We start from the raw sequence: 20,933 nt of genomic DNA, 5'->3' as shown, positions 1-20,933 counted from the left end.
TCTGCTTAAAATCTGATATGGCATGATATGACCCTCACTTTACCCTTCCACACTGCCTACTAATCACCACCCTAAAGAGAGGTATCTCTGCCATCTGCCTCTGAAAGTTTTAATCTCACTAAGAATACGAATCCAGATAATTCAATAGATTTATAATTTTTCATCCAAGCATCTCCAGAAACTTTACAAGCAATTAATTAAATGCAAGCTCCCCCCCCCCTTTGCAGTGATGTGAAGCCAGTTGTGTAAATGATTCCATTTTTAACATCCAGCCCCGCAGATCAGTGTTAATGCTACAGTGATACCTCTCACCCTGCTACAGTTAGAGTCAGCAGTTCCATTATAATTTCCTATTTTCAGGAGTTTTTACAGTGGTCATAAAAATTCAGTCCAGGCTCAAACTTGGCATCCTAGGCTCCTCCCAGGAGTCATTTCTTTTTGTTGCATTTGAAAGAGGAAACCATTTATCTGTTTTTACATTACAACGGTGCAACCAAAGGAAGCGAATGCAGGGTTTGCAGAACAGTTTTGTATTCAGCTGTGGTATCTGCCATGGATGTGAAGAGAAAAGAATTAATAACATATGAATATAATCAGATTACAGAGAATCCAGAATCCATATTCAGGACCAGTAATATAAAAATAATGTTTATCATTCTAAAATGCCTTCTTTTCTAAGCTAATTAATTAGTAATTGATCCACAATGTGAACTGATGCTTTGGGATGCTTGGAATAAATAGATCAAGTCATTATATTGAGGAAGTTACTCTGTGTATAATCTATGCAGAGGTTGAGAACCTAGAGTTTGGGGTGGGGGTCTATCCTCTGCCTTTCCTCCCCCCAGTGCATATTGTAAGTAGGGCAGTCAAATGAGCTGTGGATTTAGGTGTCCCTAAGTATTCATTTACATGATGGATTGTAATGGTTCAGTAGTTCCTTTGGAACCATTATATTTTATCAGGTCAAAAACCAGCTTTCAAAAAAGAATTCCCTAAATACAAGGGTGGCTGAACTGAATCATATACATTACTTATACATCTATGTAATTTCCATAGCTAGGGAAACTACACAGTGTTGCAAGTAACATGGTACAGCATGAAGGTTTTAGTGGCATGAGTTAGGGATGGGCAAAGACCTGAGTGAGTTGTACAACTCAGTGGAATGCCAATGAAGCATTGATCTCACATATCACACTGTCATAGATTCTGCAAATGCCACATATTTCACAGAAAACTGGGAATCTCTCTAGTGGTATAAAGCATCCATTTCTTCTAACCATGACAGGTCATGAGGTACCATTTCACAGCAGTTTATGGCATAGATACACCTACCACACCTATATGGATATACAAATAGCTGCAGTTATACAATTCTATAACATGTTATAGAATTTTGTGTGGATGTGTTTTTGTGTGGGTGTGTGCACACACACATGAATACAAAGTCCTCTGTTAACTCTACTCTTTCAGGGAAGAGAAAGTATCTTTTTCTGTGTTTGTAAAGTGGAGTGGAAATTGGAAAGACTATATACATATTTGGTAATATCAATCATTATCCTGAGTAATAATGAATGGAGGGCTTTGGAATGCTTTGGAAAGAAAGGCACCTTTTGGCTGTTGTGAACCGTGACCTAGTGATTAAAAAAAGGAATGGGAATCTGGATTCTGATGTTAATTTTCCCACTATGGCATTGATTCAGTGTGACCTTGGACCTACGATATAGAGTGATACAGTGCCCATTAGAGTCAGTGGAAACTCACCCACTGATTTCACGGGGAGTTGGATTTAGCTGTCAACCTGTTTGTATCATGATTTACCTGTCTTTAACAAATGTGTATATCAACCTATATCAGAAGAGTGCTGTGAAGGCTGATAAGTTGAAAAGGCTAAACCTCTACAAGGTAGTCTGGTCGGAACAACATGTGTGTGGATGAGTTTATATTAAGCCTTGTCCACGCCAGCAACAGTCAAAGCTGTAACTCACCATCTGTGTAGCTTCAATGGAGTTAGCAATGGTAGAACCAGTAGTGCAGCCAGGACCCAAGTGTATTTACTCAAGTGCTTACACTGCCCTCATCACTGTAGTATCTGAATGCCTGCCAGTAGTGGATGTGACTAACATCTGTCATGTGTAGGTCATTCTCTCTCACACCCTCTCCCCAAGGGGAGAATTGTGGAACTGAGAGTTTTGATAGGGCTTTGTTTTTGTTTTTAATGTACACACTGCTCAGTGTTTATGTTAGAGAAGCTAGCTTCAAAAAGCATGCCTTGCACTTGGAGCAGAAGGTGATGGGGTTTGCGATGGTCCTTAGTTCCTGGAGGAGTTCATTCCACAGGCTCAGAGCAACCCTTGCGAAAGCTCTGTCTCCTGCACAGATGAGCTTTACCCTTATGGTAAAATGTTTCACTGTGCCTGAAGAGCGGAGTTGTTGACCACAGTCCTCATCCCAGAGCTTTAGGTGACTGTCTAGATATGCAAAAAGAAAAGGAGTACTTGTGGCACCTTAGAGACTAACCAATTTATTTGAGCATGAGCTTTCGTGAGCTACAGCTCACTTCATCGGATGCATACCGTGGAAACTGCAGCAGACTTTATATATACACAGAGAATATGAAACAATACCTCCTCCCACCCCACTGTCCTGCTGGTAATAGCTTATCTAAAGTGATCATCAGGTGGGCCATTTCCAGCACAAATCCAGGTTTTCTCACCCTCCACCTGGATTTGTGCTGGAAATGGCCCACCTGATGATCACTTTAGATAAGCTATTACCAGCAGGACAGTGGGGTGGGAGGAGGTATTGTTTCATATTCTCTGTGTATATATAAAGTCTGCTGCAGTTTCCACGGTATGCATCCGATGAAGTGAGCTGTAGCTCACGAAAGCTCATGCTCAAATAAATTGGTTAGTCTCTAAGGTTCCACAAGTACTCCTTTTCTTTTTGCGAATACAGACTAACACGGCTGTTACTCTGAAACCTGTCTAGATATGCTGGACCCAGGCCACTGAGTGGTTTGAAGATATGGAATGAGACATTGAACTTGACTCAGTATTCAGTGGGAAGGCAGTCTAGAGAGTGGAGGATGAGTGTGATGTACCCATTTATTTACCACTGTGTCATCTAATTGCAATGGCTGCCCACTAGACAGTTAGCTGCGAAATCATTACATGTGTTCCACCACAGGATGAAAAGGCACACACACTAGGCACTATATTTTTCAGCCAGGCACAAAGTAATTGTCAGTCATTAATCACCAGGCCAGAGAGTCGTACCACACCGCATAAAGCAGCTGCATCTACAGAGCTGCAATTGACCAGCAGTCAGCTCCACTGGTGGTAGCAGTGGGCAAGTCTACAGTGTGGAGACAGTTTTTATGAAAGTCTCCAGCCCTCTGATCTCAGCCATGATCCCTTTCCTCCATAGCACAATGACCATAGCAGAAGGGATCTGGTTTTGGACTGTTCTCTCATTTAAGCAGACCGTTGCGGCACCTGCATGACTCTACGCCAGCTCTGTGGTTTGACCCTGCTCCCCCAGGAGTCTATGTGAGTTTTTGCCGTTGATCTCAGTGGCAGCAGTATCTAGCCAGTGGCGCACAACTTCACTGCACCTATTTTTGCATAGCCCATAAGTGAGTGGAGATTCAGTTCCTTTGTTTGTACCTTGAAGGAAAGGTTTTATATTAGCACAAAGTTTTATTATAATTAATACATATAATGTATAACTCTTGGTCAGACGTATTCAGTTCACTCCACTGGCTCAAGGAAATAGTTATGGCTAACTGGGCAAATACTTTATTGTTCGAATCTTCCCTAAATAAAGACTTATGGAGAATGCAGGTAAGGCCTATGCATTTTAATTGTATATATAATCATCCACAATGTCTTTCCTGTTTTCAGAAGATTCTAAATATATACCTGCACAGTAGACAAAAAAGGAATGTCTATGATTTTTAATTTTTTTAAGCTTTAATTTTATAAAAAGAAATGCACTCACACTGAAAACTACATGGGAATAAAGCCAAGGGATCAGCTGAAACTCACAGGAAAAAGAGGAAGGGAAGTGGTGAGTCAGAAAGACCATTATACCCTGTTATTCTGAAGTGTTGCAAATAAAAGTCATCTATCAGGGAATATCTCCTGCCATCGGGTGCTCTTCAATTCCAAATAAGCTATAATATCTATGCCCAAGGGAGAGGTTAAGTATAGACAGAGTTTCAGCCCTAACTGAGAATTCCTTACTATTTGTGCTTTAAGGTCAGACCCTCAAAGTTATTTGTAGATAGGTTTTGTGTACAAATCTGTAAGAGTATTACAGCTAGGGCATTACTGTACAGAATGGGATCATAAAATCATTTTTGCAGCCACAATACTGAAGAAAACTCGCCACCTGCTGGTCACAGGGTTACTAGTTCCGTACATTTCCAGACAATATTTGATAAATTAATTTTACCATTCACATAATTCATATTTCACATTTCTGCTCCATTTAAAACATTTGCTCCATTCTTATTTTAAAAGTCCACATTTCCTATTAAAAATCACAAAGTGACTATATTCTGTCCTGGGATTTTTAAAAAAAAATCTATTTTTCAGCATGAATAATTGTCTCCTGAGGTTTATTTTTTGTCTGGGTGAGCTTTTCTGCATATTTCACTATTATTAATCATTATTATTATTATTTCATGTTTTAGTGTCTCATCCCAGAAGCCATCTCCTGTTGTTGCTACTTTGTGAGAAAATGCACCATGAGTTTTTGTGATTTCTATAGTGACAGTGGGTTTTCTACAGACCAAATATTAAGTAATGACTGGAGGCACTATGGTTTATTAGAAATATTAGAAATATTTTTCATTCCTGAAATGAAAAGGAAAGTGCCTAATATATTTAATGTAACCATGTTTTGGCTAACTTTTCGTTGTGTAGACTGGTGAGTGAGCCACACTAAGTGACATTAGACAGTCAGAACATAGATATTACAGATTTTTAAAAAATCAAACAAGAGAGTCAGGTAAATAAGTTATTATGCTACTTTTCTTTCCTAGGGTTGGATCCAGATCCTATTGAAGTTCAATGGGCTTTAGTTCAGTCCTTTAATCAATAATCCCTCCCCACAAATGTATACAATCTTCTTCATTAACCTTGGGTTTAAAATTTATTGGGATTGATCAAGACTAAATGTGCCATTGAGGGAAAAAGATTTCAGGGACACCATAAAATAATATCTTACCCTTCACAGAAGAGAATTTATTCTGATAAAAGATAGAGGAAGCAAAAAGGATTGACATAATCTTTAATTTGATATTAATCATCAAAGCAGAGATCTGAAATTAGGAAGAAATTTGCAGGGTACTGGCCACAAATCTGGGGTACAAAGAAAGGTTGTGGAAATGTGTAGCCACATGAGGCCATTATTATTTCAGAAAGCAAATGATAGAAAAAATAAAATGGTAGGCACTCCAAAATGGGCTACAGTACTTGCTGGAAAGGAGATAAAGGAAAGACAGGAGTTTTTAAAAACACAGTGGGCCAAATTTTCATTTACACTAAGTCCACTTTGTACTTGCATTGGCCCCTTACACTGGCCCGACTTGTCTTGATTGGTGAAACGCAAGAAAAGTGATGTAGGAAACAGAAAATAAAAGGAAAATAAAAAAGATTAGGTAAATCTATCACACGCTTTAGACATGATCGATGGGAAGTCAAACCAGTTAATATTAGCTCCGAGAGTCAGAGGAAATAAGACATGTCCTCTAAGTTCTTTCAGAAAAAGAGAGAGAGTGATGGGAAAAATAGGACTACTAGAAAATAAAATGGGTGCTGAAGTAAGAGAACCCCAGTATAGCTATTTCTGTTCAGTTCTCAGTCAAAAGGATAATCAGAGAACCTTGTGCAGGAAGCAGCAAAAATGCAACTGGGTAAGCTATCAACAAGGGGTAACGAAAGAGATGGTGAATATATGTGACAAAAAAATTCATTACCCTGCCTAAAAGAGATGTGGCATAAGGCTGTGGATCAGGAGTCCTGGGTTTTATTCCCTGGGCTGCCACTGAAATTCTCAGTGGCCTTGAGCAAGTCACTTAATCCATCTGCATTGGCTTCCCCATCTATCAAATAAAATAAATAAATAATAATAATAAAATAATAAATAATAATAATAATAATAATAATAATATCCAGCTCTTAACTAGCACTTTTCAGTTGTCTAACTCAAAGCTCTTTACAGAGGAGGTCAGTATGAGGCGAATAATACCCATTCACTTAATTGACAGGGGATATGTGAAGATTAACATTCAATAATACATTTCATTCAGCCGGAAAGAACTTCTAGCAATACTGCCTTTTCCAGCAACTTAAGGCAGCAGTTCCTGTGGGTTGGCACTGTATTCAAGCCTTTTTTAGAAATAAAGTTATTTTAGCTTTCCATCTCAGTTATTCACATGACAGGAAGTGGGAGCTCTGGCAGACACATTTGTTCAAGTGGCCAGCAGAGAGGCTGAGGCCATTGTACAGTAGATATGTGTTTCAGGAAACACAGTGGCCGCATCTTTATGGGCAGAACTGGTAGCTAAGTTACGTGTCTTCTGTAGGACATGCGTTACGGGGATACTTCTGCTTATACCAAAGACAGCTCATCACAGGGATGACAGAAAGAGGGAACCAATCAATATAACAAGTGTTTCTATGTTCATAAATCATTGTGCTATCCATAGGGCAGACTGTGGCCAGCTCCTGTGTGAATGCACAAATTGGTGAGTGTGTAAGGGGCTATACTCTTTCACACCCATGGGCTATGCCTGGCCACAGTTGTTCTTCCTGACTAGTGTAGCTTAGCAGCATCGACTAGCCCAGAATAAGTGCAATGAAGAGGAGCAGGGATGAGATGGGGCTACGCTCCTCTCCCTGCCCAGAGAGCTGACCAGACAGGGGTCTGTGATGTATACACTTAGCAGGTGTAGGTTGCCTGGGAGATTGATGAGGCATTGCCACGATGCCTGCCAGAGCTCCCACTGCGGTGATGAAGCTCAATACAGCACTCAGTGCAGGCTAAGACCTGAAAGCGCCAAATAAGTATAGGAGGGGGCAATATAGGGCCAAAACAGCAGCCACTGGGGAATTGTGAAAGTGCAAAGATAGTTGTTCAAGAGTTGGGGGACACAACGTTTGCATTTAGACTGCCTTCCCTCCCTGCTGTTCACTTATATAGGTAGGCCTGACTAGCAAAAGACATAGTGAAACACAATTCCGTTCTGAGATGAGCTGTGCTACTCATAAACCTATGTGGTTAAGATCCAAGACCTCAGGCTTTGTTATTTTCTTCTTCACTTTGATTTATTATTAGCAATTTTGTTACAGCTGAAGCAACCCAAAATAGACACATTGCGTCATTGTGCACCACGGCACATACAGTCTGGCTGTGACCAGACCACCTGGGTCTATTCCCTCTTGAATGAGGCCTTCTTAAATTTTTCAACTCCCTCTGCTCAGCTGGTATGATTGGGCCTATTGAGGTTGAGGTGAGGGTGAAATAAAAAGCGTTGTGACCTTCACAATTGATATCCCTTTTGGTGATCGCTGCTCTTAAGATTCCAACTCTTTTTCTGAAATCAAGACAAAGTCCACAAGAGTCTCCAGGCCAGTGTTTCTGGACTGGTCGTATTCACCTTTGGGATTCTGTAGCATCTTTCAGTAATGTAAAAATCTTCTTTAATGTTCATGTGGAGCAGCAGAGGGATAGTTCTAACTACATGGCCATTTGCAACTGGATCCTCCCAGCCAATGAGAAACCCAAGGTCCAGATGATTTTAACTGTGGCTTAATTTTAAATGTTTTCCATTTGCTTTTCCAAGAAAGAAACACCTTGAGTTCCCGTGACCATAAAACCTGACTTCCCTTGGTAACGGTATCATGGGATTCTCTTCTCCATCCCACCTCTCTATCTTTGTCTCAGTCCTTTCAATATTCTATTTTTTTCCACTGAAAAGTTTCCTAACTTATGGTCTGATTCTGCAGCATCTGCTCTTTCTCACTTCCATTATACTCTTGTAAATGATTGTAGTCAGCTGTGACCAGAAATAGGTAAACTATTCATAGGGAACAATTTATTTCACCTTTTAGCCTTTGGTAAGTTATCTACAGAAGGATAATTTTCTAATTTGATTCCCAGATTTTAGATTTGAAGACTAGAGGGGACCATTAGATCATTGTGTCTGATCTCCTATATAACACAAGCCATAGAATTTCACTCAGTTATTCCTGTCTTGAGCCTCTTTCTAATTAATATTTATTCTAAATTATTTGATAAATGGCTTATGCAAACATATTTCAGCTAATAGGTTGCTCGCAAACTATTTACAGTGATGATTGCTTTGAGTATTCATTTATTCATAATTTGCTGTTCATGTTGTTCTTGCTCATCTAGCTCCCATGGAATTGTCTTGTGCTCTGCCTGGATAAATTCCATCTACATTCAGGATGGCCATGTAAGCTCTTCTGGGCAAACATATTTGTGTGCAGATTCACAGCACTTTCCCTTCCACAAATTTTCTTGCAAACAAAATTTCACTCCCCAAAATGCTTGGGGGAAAAAATGAATAAGAGGGAGGCTTCCAATACGATCAATGCGAATTAAACATGTTGGTTAGAAGATATATTCACAAATGCTATTTTGCATTATTCAGCCATCCTTGTGTGCCAACAGAGTCTTTCAAGAAAGAATTTTCCCTGAATCTCAAAGGCTTGATGAAGATGCTCGCTTTTGATTCAGATTGGACTGGAACTCTACACATGTGAAGGATCTGCAGACAGATGCCCTCATATTTTGAGCCTTCTATGCACAGAGGGCTTATCTGGTCCAAAGAAAACAGATGGAACACAGAAATTAGCCAGTAGGGTATTAATTATTATTAGTTGTATTGTTTGTTTTTATTTTATTTTCACTGCCAAGAGGGCAATTGCTGGTGACTTAATATGTCTTCCTGATGAAGTAGTGTGGAAACCAGCAGGTGACTGCTCTTATTCTCTTCCTTATCACCTGCCCACAACACTTCTCTTGTGTTATTCACTTTGCTCTTGGGTTATTTGTCCAAGTGGTCTGCAAGCCTGACCTGGAGGAGGGGGAAAGGATAGCTTTCTCCTTGGCCCATTCAGCTCTTGGCCTTTGCTGAGGCTGCCCCCAAGCTTGCCAGGTAGTATCAGTAATGCCAGGTGTAATTTTTGCCATGCAGAACCCTGCCGAGTAAGAACTGGCTCGACACCCCCAAATCCATTGATTACATGAATAGTTAATTGAAGGTGAGGTTATGACTCAGTGATTTCTGTTTGTCACAGTTCAGGACGACTGTACCTCTATTTCCCCTTAGTGGCCCAGCAAGTGCACTTACTCTTGGCTTTCAGCTCCCCAGCCACGGCCTTTCTGTGTGGAAACCTGAATCTCTCTCTCCCTTCTGACTGTGGTATTCCCAGGTTGCACAGTTCCCACAGGGCTGGAGCATCCATGGGAAAAAAAATAGTGGGTGCTGAGCACCCACTGGCTGGCCCTGCTAATCAGCTCCTACCCTCTCCCCCAGCACTTCTCTCCCGCCGCTGATCAGCTGTTCAGCAATGGGCAGGAGAGGAGGAGCGGGAGCAGGAAGAGCTGGAGTGAGGGTGGGGCACGCTCAGGGGAAGGGGCAGAGCAAGGCGGGGCAGAGCGAGGGCAGGAAGAGGCGGGGCAGGGGCAGGAAGAGGCAGGGCGGGGCCTTGGGGGAAGGGGTGGAGAGGGCGGGGCCTGGGGCAGAGCAGGGTTCAAACACCCCCGGGGAAATCAGAAAGTTGTCGCCTGTGCCCTTCACTGTGTATTTCCCAGCTCAGACAGGTTGCCCGAGGACACCTGCTTGCTTTCTCTTTAGAGACTGATACAGCATGATTGTCAACAACTATGGGTTACCCCGCAGCACTTCCTATCCAAGCCTACTTTATTCTTAATATAAAAAAGCACTACAGAGTAAACATATTAAAAACAACACAAGAACCTATACATATGCTAATAAAGTACACCCTAACATGGATTCTGTCAGATCCAGTCCTTCCAAACCTACCCTAAGGATTTGAGCCCTCTGTGGACCAGTGGTCCTGTCCATTTATTGGATCAGGAAGAAGGCCCTAAACCAGTTTAAAACCAGGATATTTATCCAAAAGTCTTTTCTTTGTCTCTTGGTTGCTGGAGAATCCAGTTTGAACTTGTATATGTGTACCCCTCCAGGGGATAGCTTCAAAGGCTGATAATGGAGGAAGTTAATTACCATCCCCATCCCTACTAGAGAAGGTAGATACAGTATCCCTACACTAAATATACAATTACATTTGTAATACAATGTACCCCAAAAATATTAATCCAAATTCAATAAGGTTTAACTTAATTGAAAAATTTTTATCTTTATCCGTAAGGTTTGCTCAGGACATCACAGAATATTGTCAGTTTGTTACACTGTTGACCATATTTTTCCAAATAGCTTGTGAACTTGTTAGTCCATTTTGAGTTTTATTGAAGATGAATCACTTAAAGAGGTTTCCTTTTTGGTGAGTATTGCCACTGTTATTAATTCAGCACAAAACCTAAGCTCATCAGTATAAGTACAGTGTTTACATGCAGGATTCATTTTTCAAAAGGGAAAACAATCAAATGTCTCTCTGGCTTGGGGAGTCTAGGCACACACTCCAGGTGAAGAACCCATGTCTGATATCCCTCTTCACAGTAGGAACCATGCAGTCTAATTGCCTAGTTCTAGTTATTACTTAGTCCTGCCTTGAGTGCTGGGGACTGGACTAGATGACCTACTGAGGCCCCTTCCAGTCCTATGCTTCTATGATTCTAGGTCCTGAAGCGGGCCTCTGCATCTCCCAAGTCTCCCCAGTAGCTGTTCCATGCTTTCAAAGTTCCACTAAAGCTATGAATCCAGACCTGCTGGTTTACTGGTTCCCTCTCCAGGTGCACATGACAGAGTAAGCAAGTGTTACACAGACTCTGCAGAGGGATTTCTAAACACGCACACTTTACTCATAGAGAAAGCACAAGAGATATACAGATCTACAGGAAAGTATCAAAACCTGTATGCAAATCCCTTCATTCAGTGCCTAAGAGTCCCGTGGATGTCCTTTCAGGGTCCCAAGACCCTCCTCTCCTCCTGCTGCCCAGCCTTGCCTTCTTGTTCAGGTCGCCAAGAGAGAGCTACTCAAAGCAGACCTTGTCCTTTTATAACTTCCAGGCCCTTCTGTTATGCGACACACCTGGTCAGTCTCAAAGCCTCCTCTGGTGATCTAGACCCCTGTCACTTGATCCATTGCTTGATTACTGTCCACCTAAAAACCAGACTGGAAAAACTGGTTTCTTGTAGCTTGGCCACCCTCTTTAGCATACCCATTGTATTGCCATGGCAAAATCTTTCAAGTGTTGTTACCACCGATCAGACTACATTGTTCACCCTCTGTCAACACCCTTTGGAATTCCAGTCCAAGATCAAGGCAAAAAGACAACAGAGAAGGCACAGGACAGTCTCACAACCCAAATGGCACTCACAAAACAAAACTAAGTTTATAGTTTGACACAGATACACTCAGATATACACTAAACTGTCACACCAGCACAGGCTTCATCTGGCACAGAAATGGGGGGAGGCATCTTATTCTTCCCAACGATTTGGGCAGATTGGGAGCTGGTTCAACCCTGAGGGCTACCCTTACTTCTGCTCCTATTGTAATGGCCTCTGTAGGCCATTGCAGGGATGCAGAATCTCTGGGACACAGTATCATCATAGCTATTCTCTCTCCCTTCTCTAGACTGCCTATTCCAGAATGCCCCCTGCATTGGGGACTTCTGCTGAGGTGAAGCAGAGCTGGAGGAACTGTATCTCTGCCAAGGAGAATTCATGAAGAGGGTTATGTAGCTCCTTTGTAACCACTGTGTGCCAGATGAAGTGACTGCATTACCAGGTGAATTTTCTCCATAGTATATATCTGAAGGGGCAGATTCTTCCTGGGTGTGAATGTGGATGGGAACAGAGAAGAGCATAAGCAACATTCCCCAGACAATTGCATACATACCCAGGATGGTGGCAAGAATCCTGGTGCTTGTGCTCCCTAAGTACATGTATCAAAGGAATCATTAGGCTGTTAGTGGTGTGAAACACCCAGAGGTGATGATGAGGGAGCAGAGCAATGGTTCCTCCCTCTTTTACAACAGCTAGCGGCCCCTGGATTGAGGAAGAACTGCATCCACTGAATGAAGGTGTAGAGCTGCTGCTCAGTATACTCCCCACAGGATCCTTGGAGGCATTCAACCTGCCTTTCTCCTCCACAGGCAGAATACCCTGGGAACTGCAGCTGGTGCGTTACCTCTTCAAACTCACTGTGATGTAGCTGTGTCTGTACAAGTCACAGTGTAGTCAACAACTGTAAATTAGAAGCAAAGGTATACTGGAAATCTTTTTACTTGACAAGGCTTGAGTTTAGGTTTCTATGTTTCTCTTGCTTGCGTTGATAGCATCATTAAGACTTAATCAAAGCAGTGCATATATTCTTTACACATCTTTGGCTGCTAAGGATGTCTTTGTTTGTGACAAGATATGACTTTTCCATTATTAACAATCATTTCTTTGTAATTCTATTTGATATTTCTTGTCAGATCAGGAATTCTCAGGTAAACTGGGGAAAAAAGAGGAAAGCCCTAAGGAACCACAGGTTAGCATGTTGCTTATGAGCCCCTAAAACAAAAGTGAAGTAATAAAGGGCTCTTCCAGTGTTTGAGGTGCTGAACAGACTGAGGAACAATGCACTTATTTACATTATTATTATTTAGTATTTATTACTATAGTCCCAATGGTGTTAATGAATATTAACAGATATACATAAGATCCAAAGTGGAAGCTGGAACAATTCAGACTTGAAGTAAGGTGTATATTTTGAAAAGTGAGCGTAATTAATCACTGGAACAACTTACCAAGAGTCATGATGAATTTTCCATCACTGACCATTTTAAAATCAAGATTGTATGTTTTCCTAAAAGATCTGCTCTAGGAATTATTTTGGGGAGGTTTTATGGCCTGTGTTATACAGGAGGTCAGGCTAGGTAATCACAGTGGTCCCTTCTGGGCTTAAACTTTATAATCTAAGGGCAGGTCTACACTAGGGGGTTAAGTCGACCTAAATTACTCAAGTCTACCTATGCTATTCAGTGTACCTTAGGTCAAATTTTTGCAGTGCCTACACCATGCTGGGTCGACGGGAGAAACTCTCCTGTCTACTTACCTTATGCTTCTCATTCCGGTGGAGTACCAGAATCGATGGGAGAGTGATCGGCAGTCAATTTAGCCGGTCTTCACTAGACCTGCTAAATCGACCCCCCATGGATCGATTGCCACAGCGTTGATCCATGGTAAGCGTAGACAAGCCCCAAGAAAACCTTGAGGAATTTAAGGCTTCAATCCTTATATGTGCCTTATCGTGAAGCCTCAAAGACTCCATCTATTCAGTTTATTGAAGAGAAAGTTCAGGGGTGACTTGATCACAATCTATAGGCACCTACATGGGGAACAAAAAATTGATAATAGAGGGATGTTCAATCTAGCAGACAAAGATATAACAAAGTGCAGTGGGTGGAAGTTGAAGTTAAACAAATTTGGACGGCAAGTAAGGTGTAAATTTGTAAAAGTGAATATGATTAATTCTTAGAACAATTTACCAAAAGGTTTAGTGGATTCTCAATCACTGGCAATTTTTAAATCAAGGTTGGATGTTCTTCTAAAATATATGCTGTAGTTCAAATAGGAATTAATTCAGGGAAGTCCTATGGTCTGTATTATACAGGGGAGCCAGCCTGGTCCACTGGACTGGGAGTCAGGAGACCTGCGGTGAAATTCTGGTCCCACTGATGTTCATGACCACAGGCGGCGGCTTCCCACCCCAGGCCCCAACCCTTCCTGAACCCTTCCCCAAAATCCCCACCCCTGCCCTGCCTCTTCCCATCCCTGCTCCACCCAGGCCCTGCCCCCACCCTCCTTCCCCCAAGCCTGCACCCCTTCCCCGCCTCTTCCCTCACCCTCTCTGCCCCAGGGCCTGCCCCCACCCCACCTCTTCCCCCAAACCCCCATTCCCACCCAGCCTCTTCCTGCCCCCTCTCCACCCCCACCATGCCTTTTCCCACCCAGTTCTTCCCCCTCCCCTGAGTGTGCCCCCTCTCTGCTCCTTCCCCTCTCCCCCCAGCACCTCCTGCATGCAACGGAACAGCTGATCTGTGGTGGGTGGGAGGCGCTGGGAGGGAGGGGAAGGAGTAGATCGGTGTGGCCACCAGGGGGCAGGAGGTGCTGGAGGGGAGGGAGGGAGCTGGCTGCCGGTGGGTGCTAAGCACCCACTAATTTTTTTTCATGGGTACTCCAGCCCTAAGCACCCACAGAGTCAGCACCTATGTCAATGACAACTCCCATTGACTCTAATGGGGCCAGGATTTCACTCCTGGTTTCCTTTCCAGCTCTGCCCACTGACCCGCTGGATGATCTTGAGCAAGTCACTTCCTCTCCCATCCTTTGTCTGTCTATTCTAGACTGTAAACTCTTTGAGACAGTGACTGTCTCTTATCATGTGTTTGAGCAGTGCCTAGGAGAACGGGGCCCTGATTTTAACTGGGGCATCTAAGCTCTACAGTAATACAAAATAATAATTAAAAAAGTTAATACATACAATTAAACAATTGCAAACACCACAATACCCAAATGAATGAAATGCACTGTCATTAAGATCACTTTCCTAGTCACATGAAATACTCAGGTGTTATTATTTATTCCCGGGTTATTAATATGCAGTTTTCAAAATAAATTCTGTGTAAGGTTTCAGCTGCAGTCTTCATTCCAGATGTTTTCAGGAATAGGCAGCTGCAGCTGCAAGTAAAGATTGCAGGTTTGACAAAGCAAGAAACTCTGTTTTATCTTCAATCTTTTGCAGAGACATTATCATGATGTTAAAAAACTTTACCTGGCCTTCCAGAGTAACTCTAGAAACCAGTTATCAGAACTATCCAACATGTATTTAAAACACTTCAGTCTGGGTGATGTTGGCAGCGGAAAAAGTCTAGAAGATTATTTAGATTCTGTGAACAGCTGAATAGTTAAGAACCACACTCCAAATACTCGCTTAACTCCTTTTCAAACGTGTTTTTTTTTAATAGTCTCCTGTCTTGCTCTCCTGGAGAATCTATTCCATATATTGATTCTTCTCTGTTTAAAGGAAGTGAGCCAAATCCTGATCCCATCAGTGATCAGAGGATAAGAATTTAACTGAGCACCTCCTGTGCTGTGCTCTGCACATTTAACTCCTAGCGAAATTAGCTGGAGTTGAGTGTACCCAGCACACTGCAGGAGGTGCTTGACACTTACTAGGAGCAGGACAATTGTATTCAGGTTTCCACAGCACTCAGGACTTCCAGGTCTCAAGTTGTAGAATTTGTCTTTGCTGTTTGTACTTTGCATTATTTCCTTGGGGACTGGGAATCCCTCAGGGTGGCCCCACCTTCATCTCTTCTTTATCTAAGAAAACTAATCAAAGTTTCCCTGTCTTCATTTGTTAATTCGTGGTGCTCACTTTAGTCTAGGGCTTGCGATTCTGACCCTATGGCAAGTGAGCCTATGAACCAGGAAGGGCATTCTGCTGCAGAAGTGCTAATAAAACTGAAAAAGCAAAACCATAAATATTTGCACTTATCCAGCCTCTTAGCTGCTACTCCTGCTTCAGCCCCTTCGTCTGTCTCTGGCACGTGAACTACACTCATTTTGTTCTCATCCTAGGTCAGATTCCCTAGTGTCCCCTGCATTGTGACATTTTTTGTTTTAACCTTTCTGGGTCTTAGTTTACTTATCTGTGAAACAAAAATAATAAATTTCTCTCTCTCTCAAAGAGTGTTTTGAGGCCCTCACTCAACCCACCCAACAAGGCTAGCTCCCTGTGCATTACTGGTATCTTGTCCAAAAGGGACTAGGGATTTTCAGAGGTGGTTGCTTTTCAGCACTTTCTGAAACTCACGTCCCTTCAGGATGTCTGCAGTTGAGCATCTGAAAATGGAAACCTCAGGAGCCATTAGTCACTTGTGAAAATCTTTGCACTTGTCATTCTTGCTAGAAAAACAGATTTTTTTAAAAAAATGCAGGCATTTAAAATATTAAAATGAATGAACTTCTCAATAATCATCTGATCTAATATCAAGGCTCCACTGTTATTGCTGACTCTCCCACAAAATAACGATCCTCCTGACATACAGTAAGCATTGCATCCTTCGGCATAGGTTGCAGAAATTATTTTTACTGTCCATTATTCTGCAACAAAGCCTGTAATGGTGGATATTGCTTGACCTAAGTAAACCATGTGAGGCAGAAGCATTCATTTAGAGAAAGAAAATGTGAATCACTAACAAATGAAATAGTTACAGAGGCAGAAGTGCAGTAAAACAGAGCTGGAGAATGTACATAATCCCAGCTTGCTACAATTACTTTAACATGAATTTAAAACAAAATTAAAGTTAACAGTTTAAACTGATGTTTGAGGATTTAAAAAGATTTTGTTTCCTTTGTAACCACTGTGTTATTTGATCCAGTATAATCTCAGTGTGCACTGCTCATAACTTCTTTTCCCAAGTGCTGTTACTACTAGATTATGCCTACAGGTTAAGTTACAAATGTCTAAAAACCTTAAAATTATTCAAGCTAGATTAAAGCGTTCAGAGAATTTGGTGTTATTTTAGTCCCCTGCCATATCCTGCATTTACTATAAAACTCTTATATTGGCATTCTAATAAAATGTCATAAAGCAAGTATGTAAGGAGGTGTTTTGGGTTTGTTGCAGTGTTATGGAAGCCAAGTTAACATAGCAACCAAAATGTGTAACAGAAACACTTAAATGTTTTTCATAAACTGCAAACCTTGTAAGAGCATAAGAGCACGCTGACTACTGGGCAGTTGTTACCGGAGATTATATCCGTACATTATACTATTTCATCTCAGATCATTTATATAAATATCCAAGATTCATTATCTGGAGTGAAATAGCATAGTTTCCTAGGGCCAGGCTCTGATACTCTTAATCACAAGATTCCTACTGTCTTCAGTTGGAGTACTCAAGGAATAAGAAACTACTTGTGGTAAGGGAATCAGAATCTGACCCATAGATTTTGAAGATTTTAAGGTCAGAAGAGATCAATATGACCATCTAGTCTGACTTCATTAATGTCTGAACACTTTGGAGTATAGTCTTCTCTTGAAGCATGTGCCTAAGATGTATTTGATAAGGCTAATAGGGGATGAGATATATTTATGCTCCAAGAGGTGAATATGCTTGTCAATATTTGTCCTGACTGTAATGCCTTTCATCTTTGTTATTGTGCACAGATGTTTTTAAATGCTTTATTTAACTAGATGAATAAAGCTTCATTATTAGCACCCAGTAGTTTTGTAGTGACCAAAGACAGAAGGGTCTCATGATGTATGGACCATATCTTAGAATTTGACTTCACATAAACGAAAGGCATGTTTCCAAAGAGTGTAAACATTCTACAACCTCAAATAGCAGATTCTCCTAGCTCATTTCTGAGAAGAAGAGAGAAACTTCTCTATGAAGTTTCTTTTGGCCTAATGAAATCCAGATGAATGATTCAGCAGCAATTACCCACACTACGGCGGTTTTTTTCAATAGTGCATGGCACTGCAGCTCATAGAAACCTCCACCGATGGTATATGTAGCCAAAACAATAAGGAAGCATACAATAAAGCAATCTTACAGTAGGAAACTATATAGAAGTAGCAGGGAGAGGGGAAGAGAAACACAAAAATGTCTATGATGGAGGGAAGTTAATATACTTTGGGGTTTTATGTCTGTTGGTTAGTTGGGGAGGAAAGAAGCAACAAGTTACTGGACTACAAGAGGCAGTGGGATTATATATAGATCCCATTAAAGGTGTGCATGGCAATTAAAAAAGGGCATGTCCCTGTCCTTAGGAGCTGATAACGTACACTCTGAATATACAAAGGCCCAGGGAGCCTGAAGAAACACTGCATCACAAAGGTCAACTACTCTACGGCCTGCGCCATATAAATACCCTGAGGTACAACAGGGAAAAAGAAGGAGAAATAGCATTGGGAATAAATGTAGCTTCAGCAAAACTAACTGGGGCTGTGCAGGAAGGGTGAAATCCACGCGAATGCAAACCCTTAAACAGGGCCTAAGCAGCATGTAGGGCTTTGTGTGGGCTGCTTCACCAGGGTGAGTTTCACTCAGAGGGAACACAGTGCAAGCTGGAAAAAGCGCAAAGAGCAGCATCTGTGAGCTGAGCACATCACCAAAACAGAGGTAGTCACAGAATAGGACTGGAGGAAACACACTATAAAGGCCAGGGTGTGTCTTCCTTCTTCCAATCCTCCTGTATTTTTGTTGCATGTGACTGGTGATGAGGATTGTGCAGGGGACGATGACACAAAGGTCCATAGGCAGCTGAACTTGGGAATACCTCCACAAATACAGGTTTCAGAGGAACAGCCGTGTTAGTCTGTATTCGCAAAAAGAAAAGGAGGACTTGTGGCACCTTAGAGACTAACCAATTTATTTGAGCATGAGCTTTCGTGAGCTACAGCTCACTTCATCAGATCTGATGAAGTGAGCTGTAGCTCACGAAAGCTCATGCTCAAATAAATTGGTTAGTCTCTAAGGTGCCACAAGTACTCCTTTTCTTTCCACAAATACACTAACTCACAGGAATGGCCTTGTAGAAGTTAGCTATACTGTGGAGAGTATCTAAAGAGCTTGTAAGTCCGAGAGAAAAATCAAGCTCTGATAGCTCAACTGATGTACTTGCATTCCCTATGACAAATAGCTATGGATCATTAATGAGTAAAATATATTGCACTTGAATGTCCCATAAGAGATATAGCTATAGTCCATTGTGCTTACAGTCTCTGCCGGTTTAGCTGGCAGAGTTTGTAAGTCTCCTCATGGTCTAAATATCTCATTTTCATCATCCATAAAGGCTTTGCTGGTACAGCTGGTGGAACTTACAAATCCCACATGATACATTAATATGGTCATGGTGTTTACAAGCTCTCTTGGCACAGGCATAGGACCTTGTGATTCCCAAGTGGGAAACAGTTATGGTTCATAGTACGTGCAACTTTTGCTGGCTGAGGGGGCAGAGAATATTAGTGCCATGGTAGAAAGATCTATGGCTCAAGACACTTTGAAGATTACAGCTACAGATGATAGTGCTTACAAAGTCTAATGGCATGGCTAGCAGAGTCACATGACGGAAAGAGCTACAGCTTGCAGCAGTTCCATGCAGAGGGAGTAGGTAACCTGCTGGTCAGTGTGTGTTATTTGGGTACGTCCACACATTACATGCATCTGATCCAGAGAGCCCCAGTTTGAGAGCCTGATGATCTCGCTGTAGGAATTCATGCTTTTAGCTTTGGAGGTCCCTGGTTCAATCTCCAATGGAGGCTGTCACCATAATGGTTAATATGGATTCAACTTTGTTCTATGTGATTCTAATATTGCCCGTAACATCATAGCATCTAAGTGCAGCAATGCATTAAGCAACGTGGCTAACATCTGTTGTGTTTTTCATTCTCTCTCTCACCCACTCACTCTGGGAATTGTATATGCAGTGTTTTATTTTGCTAGGGTTCTGGGGATTCTTTACACTGTTATGTGTTTATTGGAGAATTTAAGGAAATGTGCTTGACACTTAGAGAGGAAGGTGGTGACGTTTGTGATGGTCCTTATTTTCTGTGGGAATTCATTCCATCGTCTCAGATCAGGACGAGATCCCAAGAAAGCTCGGTCTCCTGCATAGGTGGGCTTTACTCTTATGATACCATTATGCCTGAGGGATGAGGTGTTGATCTGTCTTCATTCCAGAGCTTGAGCAATCTTTCATGTGGTAATATGATCCCATTCCTATTTTGATGTAATATACATGCACTTGATAAAATTATGATGAGTGCATGGAGGCACTGTGTGTTATATCTATCTATCTACCCACCCACACATATTGGCACAACATTTTCAGTATATTTAATTTCATTCCATGTTATTTTTTGATATGATACCAGGTGAATTACATGTATGTTTAATGTATATTGTTGGTGATCCCTTGGAATTCATGGATGATTGTCTTCCATAAAATGACAGCCAGTTATCACTAGTGGATCTGCAAGTGGCTAATGAGACCAATCTGGAATCCACAGATCTTGTCACTATTGGGGCAGACATTTCCCAATGGAAGGGGCATATCTGGATTGTTGAGTCAGGCTGCAGTGTGTTCTTTCCTCCTTTCCCGTTTCTCTGTTTCCTGTTGTCTCCATTGGACCTCAAAATACTGGGGATCCTTGCCACAAGGTCCTTTTTCATTTTGGTCAGTTGAGGGCTTGGGTTTCCCATGAGTTTATGTCAATATTGCACTTCTTCATGTTGGCTTTGAGGGTGTCTTTTAAGTGCTTTTTTTTGCCCACCTCTTGTCCATTGGCCATGACTCTGTTGTGAGAACATGACCTGCTTTGGAGTCAATTTTCTGACATTCGAATAACATGACCAGCCCAACAGAGTTGATGGTGGATGACCATAGCTTCAATGCTGGATGTTTTGGCTTGGGACAGAACACTGACGTTGATGTATTGGTCATTCCACCTGATTAGGAAGATCTTGTGGATGTACCTTTGATGGTATTATTCAAGATTCTTGAGGTGTCTACTGTATGTGACCCAGGTTTCGGCACCGTACAAGAGAGCAGGGATAACAATAGCCTGGTAGATGAGAAGCTTTGTTTGATTCTTGATGTCACAATCTTCAAAGACACATTTTCTCAAGTGTTCTTCATTTCACAGGTTTTCCTTTGAACCTCATCTTTGAGTTGATGGTGGATGTATT

Source organism: Caretta caretta, chromosome 3 (genome assembly GCF_965140235.1).
Source record: "Caretta caretta isolate rCarCar2 chromosome 3, rCarCar1.hap1, whole genome shotgun sequence".
Taxonomy (NCBI): Eukaryota; Metazoa; Chordata; order Testudines; family Cheloniidae; genus Caretta; species Caretta caretta.
This window is presented reverse-complemented; position numbering follows the sequence as displayed.